We start from the raw sequence: 5,848 nt of genomic DNA on the forward strand, positions 1-5,848 counted from the left end.
CCCCCCTTATTAACCCCCTCCACACAAAATTATAATACACTTAACCCCTTCCCCCCGAGCCCCCTCACCTGTTCACGTCTTTGCTGGGAGGAGGCTGTGAGCAGGATCGATCCCTGGTTTATCTGTGAGTGATTAGAGAGGGCTGCAGCAGACCTCACTATCACCCCTAGATAACCAGGCATCGATCCTGCTCACATACATTATTTCTTTCGGCCAGAGCTCAGAACTGTCAGAGCTCCAGCCGAAGGAAGCCAGTGCTGACAGGAGCTGCTCTGCGGTCTGCATCCTACACAAATGCAGACCGTGGAGCTTCTCCCGCAAGTCAGGTACGCGGTCTGCGGTCTCCGTGTGCCTGACATGTCAGCTGGCAGCCGGCCACATAGTACCGGCTCGCGGGCCGGAGTTGGACCACGAGCCGGTACTTGGAGACCCAAATTTCCACTCGCCCTCACCTTATTTTTACTGTATCAGGATCTCCTCCTGAGTGCTTGTAGCTTTTTGCCGTGTGGTTGGAAATGAAATAGATGGTGCTAAAACCAATGTTGGATTGTACATAACCTTCTGGTAAGTTTACTTGGGTGGACATCCAGCACAAATGTGTGAAATAGGATCACTGTTTAGCATTGTGATTATTAGACTCTACTTAATAAATTCATAGTTCACATGGATGAAGAACCCAACTAGACTATGTTTTAATATTTATTTTGTCACTTTTTTTTCATTTTAACACTGCATGCAATTTTTCGACTTCGTACATACATTCACAAACCATTCAGAAATGTGCAATGGAAAAGATCTATGGTTCAGATCACTGGCTTCAATTAGCAGTTTTTGGAATAGTGCTGAATGATAATTTTATATAACATACTTGGTCAAATAGCTTTTGCTGCATATACTGTATATACACTCAACGGCCACTTTATTAGGTACAACTTGCTAGTACCAGGTTGGACCCCCTATTGCCTTCCGTACTGTCTTAATTCTTCGTGGCATATATTCATCAAGGTGTTGGAAACATTCCTCAGAGATTTTGGTCCATATTGACATGATAGCATCACGCAGTTGCTGCAGATTTGTCCACTGCACATGATGCGAATCTCCCATTCCACTACATCCCAAAGGTGCTCTATTGGATTGAGATCTGGTGACTGTGGAGGCCATTGGGAGTACAGTGAACTCGTGTTCGAGAAACCAGTTTGAGATGATGTGAGCTTTGTGACAAGATGCATTATCCTGCTAATAATAGCCATCAGAAGATGTCTACACTGTAGTTGTAAAGGGATGGACATGGTCAGCAACAATACTCGGATAGGCCATGACGTTTAAACGATGCTCAATAGGTACTAAGGGGCCCAAAGTGTGCCAAGAAAATAACCCCCACACCATTACACCACCACCAGCCTGAACTGTTGATACAAGGCAGGGTGGATCCATGCTTTCATGTTGTTTATGCCAAATTCTGACCCTACCATCTGAATGTCACAGCTGAAATTGAGACTCATCAGACCAGGCAACATTTTTCCAATCTTCCATTGTCCAATTTTGGTGAGCCTGTGTGAATTGTAGCCTCAGTTTCCTGTTCTTAGCTGACAGGAGTGGCACCCGGTGTGGTCTTCTGCTGCTGTAGCCCATCTGCTTCAAAGTTCGACGTGTTGTGCATTCAGAGATTCTGCATACCTTGGTTGTAATGAGTGGTTATTTGAGTTACTGTTGCCTTTCTATCATCTCAAACCAGTCTGCCCAATGATCTCTGACGTCAACAAGGCATTTTCATCCACACAACTGCCGCTCACTGGATATTTTCTCTTTTTCGGAATATTCTCTGTAAACGCGAGAGATGTTTGTGTGTGAAAATCCCAGTAGATCAGCAGTTTTTGAAAATACTCAGACCAGCCTGTCTGGCACCAACAAACATGCCATGTTCAAAATCACTTAAATCCCCATTCTTACCAATTCTGATGCTCGGTTTGAACTTCAGCAAGTCTAGGTGCCTAAATGCATTGAGTTGCTACAATGTGATTGGCTGATTAGCAATTTGTATTACCAAGCAACTGAACAGGTGTACCTAATAAAGTGGCCGGTGAGTGTAATATAGCTCAGGTAATATAGCAAAATAAATTACAGCTTGTCTGTTATTAATGGTATTTTGCCATCTTTTCTTTGAGTCTGATAGAGCTCATAGAGGTATGCCTATACTACTACACTTGTTATTCCCAGTAGCAGGAAGATTTGCCCCACAGAAGAGGATTTCATTGCACTAGATTACGCTTTGCTCAGTACTGAACATATTTTGGACTCCTTATGTAATGTGGAGATACTTTTAGCTCTGAGCAGTGTTATTCTTGACACCTCAATCCACCAGGGAAATCTATTATTTCTCTGCGAGTCTGGGAGTGTTAGGGGCAGGGCAAAGTAACTGGAATTTAAAGAAGATTAACCCTCATTTGGGACTCTACAAATCCCGTTGGAGGCCAATTGCAATATATCAAGCACTGAAAACTGTGCCAATATGATTGAGGTCTGCTATTGCTGACCTCCTTCTGAGAGTCAAAACGTCTGTTCTGCACACTTATTGGGGATCATTGACTTACAATTTGCTAAAGACATTGGTTCAGCATGGCACCCAGGCAACTGCCAATTTTGTGTGTTGCCAGTTGTATGCTAATGTCTTTTTATTTTATTATATTCCCTGGGATACCTAAATTTATTTACTCAAGTTTTTTTCCCCATAAATAGGGCTTTGTATGTCTTTTCATTTCAAACATCCCTAGCTCTAAACCTAGTAATAATCATAGCCTGATTTGAAAGAAATGGTCACACTTTGAAGCACAATCTCTGGTGATGATGGATAGAAAGCTTTAACAAAGCTTTGCTAGGTGACTAAAGTGATGAACAGGCAAATAGTGGTTAATTTGCCACAGTAAACCTTGTAGCTTGGTGGAATTTTTTGAAGCTGGGCAGTCTAGAGACATTTTCTGATACTCAAGCCTTAATGGCAGTTGCCATCAAGGCATGGCTTTTTAGGATCCCTGTTATCCGAGATGCCCCAAAAATACATTTTGTATGACTGGAAAGTTTTTGTTTTTTTTTCTCTGATGTCCTAAATCACTATATTAGACATAGCTGCACAATGTTCTCTAATGAGGTGCCCTAGAAATGCAACATATGGCCACAGTGATGTTTCCATGAGAATACTCTTTGATCTACATATGTGAATTCTAATCTAGAGAGGAAGACAGATATGGGAAAGTTATTTCCTGGTGTACTCTACTTTCGTTTTAGGTCTCCGAAGGAAATTCCTTTAAAGCTGAACTCCAGACGGTTAAAAAAAAAATAAAAAATCATCCAATTGATTGACATTCAAGATACTTCCAATATGAGATCTGGGAGAGCTGAGATAACACAGGAAGTGTGTACATTACACATTCCAGTAATTGTTTTTTTTTTTGCACCTACTAAAAATAAATAAATAATTAAGGTGCAACTAAAAGACAAAGCACATTCACAGAACACGTCAAAAACGTATATCGCGCTTGTGGTGCCATTTATTTAATGCGCCGTTCTTGTTAACCGTATCCAAAACATATCTGGGGAAACGTGCGCTCTTCCTGCACAAACGCGTTGGAAAAAATGCGGTACAACTATAGCAGTCTTCTACGTGAGCTACGCTCCTGCGTTTGTCGTACATGTGGCACCCACCTGCAACATGTGTTCCGGTTACGCCACGGTATGAACAAGGCCTTGCAGAGAAAACTGTAGGTGCAGAGGCGTTTATAATTGCATTCTGCAGCATTTATTTTTTTTATTGAAGGCCATAGTTTCACTTGACAGACTAGAAAGGAGCAAAGAAAAGAAGGTAATTGTTAGAGTGCTATGGTTACCACCCAGGCTGGACTGTAAACATGTCTGTTCATCTACATTATGGTTGGTGATTACTTTTCCTGCAATATCAATAGATATTTTCTAAAAAGTTCCTTCAAAAAGAAAACCAATATGGTCAACCATATCTAAGGTATGGTAAGCTGCAGTATTTGAATATTTTGTTCTTTGGTTTAGTTATACCTTTTTAAAGCACATGACACCATTGAAAGTAAAGCTGGCCATACACTGAAATGTTTTCTACGTTCAACCCAGGAGCTGAACAAAGACAATATTAGATTCCTCCATCAATGCTTATGAGCGTTGATCAAGGAATCTCCCGCTGTTTGCATTGTATTCTGACCGCAGCCGCCATCCTCTGTCAGAATGCACGAGCAGAGTCAGCAACTCATTGGCTGCCGACTCTGTTTGTTTGTTTGATTTGATTTTTGAAGATTTTGTGCCAGAACTGGACCAGGAAGTAGAAAAACAAATTGTAAGTAAAATACAAATATGTTTAGCCAATGAATATAAGATGATTTCATAGCATGCAGGGCTGTATGCTGACGTGATTTGTAGTCACAAGGGGGTTAAGGTACACTTTAATATGTACACTCCCTTTGGACTGGTATGTATCATTAACATTACAGTCTCCACATAAAAAAGTTAAAAAATAAATAAAAATGGTAACTGTTTTGAATACTGCTACTATATGTACCATGAATCTATTTTTGTTATAGCTTCCTATAAATGTCTGCACTGAGAGAGAAGATAGAGCAGCATAGTTGAGGGCTATTGCATTGCATAGTGCTATCATTCTAACATGGTTTTAAGTACTGGGAGCTTGCTGATGGGAAGAGAAAGCGGAGAGAAGACTTAGGCCCCGTTCACACTAGGGCTCAGGATTTTTCTGCTCTCAACCGCCTACATAAACAATCCTATACATTACTATGGGGGACCGTTCATGCTAGCGCGGGGCTCCACACGCCCCAAAACTGCCTGTCGCCCAAAATGCTCCCTGAGCTACTTTTGTTTCTATGATCAGCTCGGCTTCCATATAGATTTCAATGTAAATGCACTTATCAGCGCGTTTGTGGGCGTTTTTTAATTGCGTTTCAGAGTTGAAACGCGATTAAAAAATGGCCTTTCAAAAATTCTGCTGAAACCACACAAACGCTTCCGCCCTGTTGTGAATGGGGCCTTTAATCAGTATAGCAATACCCCTCCCTTGTCCCAACCATCTAGGGCAGAGAGGTCACCCCACCCTATTGTTTAACTGTAATAGAGATATGGTGTCACCCGTTTGGCTATTTGGTTTGTCGGGATATATGAATCACAAAATTGTAAAAGTACTAATATTTTGGCAGGTAAAACTGTACACATACAGTATATGTATCCCAACAGTTTCTATTTCTATAGTAGCTATTTGGTCAGATTTCCACCTATTATTTGTGTGTCATTTTACAGTACTGTAATTGTTAATATCTACACATTTGCATTATTACAGGCCAGACCTGCCAACTTCTCAATTGCAGCTAAAATATGCTGATAATGCAAGCAAAAGGAACATAGGTCTTATCTATAAAATGTTTTTGATAGAGTCCATGTTGCCATAGCAGCCAGACTTTGCCTTTCAATATTTTACTGGCAAAACTAGATGTATTTTTTTTTTTTTTTCATACATGAAGCCCACTATGGTACCAGGCAGAGACACAGCAGGTAAAGATACATGTTATGTATCCTGTGATTTACTGAAGTACTTCACATACTTTACATTCATCTAAGCAATATTTGTAGCGAGTGTTCTGTGATGATTGTTGATATACTGAATCTGCTATGTACAGTTACTAATAATTACTTTATGGGATACGTTTGTACAGTACTCACAATGCATGAGCGTTCTGCTTAATGTATGGAAAGGACGAGTATAAACCAAAGGTCTTTTGTCTACTCACCAGCTCATCCAGTTAACTGCTGCACCTTTTTTTTT

The 5,848-nt window shown here is 40.7% G+C and overlaps 1 protein-coding gene and 1 long non-coding RNA gene across 2 annotated transcripts in view; one reads left to right on the plus strand and one right to left on the minus strand.

Moving 5' to 3' along the window:
• Positions 1 to 5,848, plus strand: part of TSPAN5 (tetraspanin 5) — a 139,539-nt gene that overhangs the window by 70,935 nt on the left and 62,756 nt on the right. The gene's annotated exons all lie outside the window — the stretch shown is intronic.
• Positions 1,847 to 5,848, minus strand: part of LOC108795105 — an 11,166-nt gene continuing 7,164 nt past the window's right edge. The window contains exon 3 of the long non-coding RNA XR_001941735.1: positions 1,847 to 1,983. This is a non-coding gene — a long non-coding RNA (uncharacterized LOC108795105). The remainder of the gene's footprint in view (positions 1,984 to 5,848) is intronic.

This window comes from Nanorana parkeri, unplaced genomic scaffold (genome assembly GCF_000935625.1).
Source record: "Nanorana parkeri isolate BGI_ZX_2015 unplaced genomic scaffold, ASM93562v1 scaffold933, whole genome shotgun sequence".
Lineage (NCBI taxonomy): Eukaryota > Metazoa > Chordata > Amphibia > Anura > Dicroglossidae > Nanorana > Nanorana parkeri.